The sequence below is a fragment of the Gekko japonicus genome, unplaced genomic scaffold, assembly GCF_001447785.1.
Source record: "Gekko japonicus isolate JY-2015 unplaced genomic scaffold, Gekko_japonicus_V1.1 scaffold908, whole genome shotgun sequence".
Classification (NCBI taxonomy): Eukaryota; Metazoa; Chordata; class Lepidosauria; order Squamata; family Gekkonidae; genus Gekko; species Gekko japonicus.
In genome coordinates this window covers 615,784-617,593 of record NW_015172030.1, presented here as the reverse complement: position 1 = coordinate 617,593, position 1,810 = coordinate 615,784, and positions in this window count along the sequence as shown.

Below are 1,810 nucleotides of genomic sequence, written 5' to 3'. Positions count from 1 at the left end.
ACGAGTAAACAACAAAGAGAGCGGAATGGGACGAGGGCCTGGGACAGCCCCCGTTTTTTTCTCCAAAGTAAAAACAGAGGACACGGAGAGGCCTCTTGCTGACTTGGAAAGCATCGTTGGAGGCTTGCAAGGGCTGGCTCCGTGCCTTCCCCGCGCTTCCCCCAACGTGAAGCGAAGTTGTCCGGTTTGCGTGTGTCTCTCATTTTCATCGCATTGTAGTCCTTTTGTGCAAGTTTGCAAGCCGGCGTGTGCGGGGTCGCCTGTGGCGAGCGAGACTCCCCTTTTTTTGCGTCTGGACCAAGCTGGATTCATCACCCCCTCCCCATCTCAAGCAATATTTTCCCCACTCAGAGCTCCAACATTCTCAGGCATGCACAAACCAGACCTTAGTGTGCATGTGTTATATCAGCTTGCACATGTGAACCCAGAGCAAGAAGGGGGAAATCCCCTCTGTGCCCTGTTTATGGGAATCTTTTTCGGCAGCTTTTGAGTGTGTAGTGCTGATCCGGATGGACCATTGGTCCGTTCCAGAATGACATTTCTGGTATAAGAAGCATTGTGTTTGAAGTCTATCAAAAGCACTCTTTTGGAATAGTATGCAGAGTTCTGGTCACTGTCTCTCCGAACGGACATTGCAGAGCTGGGAAAAGTATAGAGGAAGGCAACCAAGATGATGAGGGCACGGGGTGGAGGGAGATGACAAAAATAAAATTTTCTCCCTCTCCCCAAAAACACTAGAACTCGAGGGCGTCCGATGAAGCTGGTGGGCAGTAGGTTCAGGACAGACAAAAGGAAATACTACTTGACACAGAGAGTGATGAAAATGTGGAATTTGCTGCCAGAGGATGTGGTGATGGCCACAGGAATGAACAGCTTTAAAGGGGGATTAGACAGATTCATAGAGGATGAGTCTATAAATGGCTACTAGCCATGCTGGCTGAGGGGAACCTCCACATTCAGAGGCAGTCAACCTCTGAATCCCAGAGCCAGGAGGCCACATTAGGGGAAGGCCTCAGCTTTTGCCCTGTTGTTGGCCGTCCAGAGGAACTGGTTGTCCACTGTGTGAGACAGGATGCTAGACTAGTTGGACCACTGGTCTGATCCAGTTTGGTGTAGTGGTTAAGTGCGCGGACTCTAATCTGGGAGAACTGGGTTTGATTCCCCACTCCTCCACTTGCACCTGCTGGATGACCTTGGACAAGCCATAGTTCTGGTACAGCTGTTCTCGAAAAAGAGCAGTTTCTGTCAGAGCTCTCTCAGCCCCGCCTACCTCACAGGGTGTCTGTTGTGGGGAGGCGGAGGGGAAGGAGTTTGTAAGCTGCTCTGAGACTCCTTTGGGTAGTGAAGGGCAGGGGGTATAAATCCGATCTGTTCTTCTTCTTCTTCTTCTGATGTTTTCATGAAAGCCTCAGCCTCTCTGCCCTGTTGTTGGCCGTCCAGAGGAACTGGTTGGCTGCTGTGTGAGGCAGGATGCTGGACTGGATGGACCACTGGTCTGATCCAGCAGGGCTCTTCTTATGTTCTTATCAGAGGAAGGCCTCGGCCTCTCTGCCCTGTTGTTGGCCGTCCAGAGGAACTGGTTGGCCACTGTGTGAGACAGGAGGCTGGACTAGGTGGACCACTTGGTCTGATCCAGCAGGGTTCTTCTTAGGTTCTTATGCTCTTATGACACTACCTCTCTCTCTCCCTTTGGCGCAATGCACCATTAATTGGAATGACGGGCTGTTGCTGTCACCAGAACTGACACACCAACAATTGCTGGTAAATAATGTATTTCTTCTTAACTCGGGCATGAGCAATATTAGCAGAT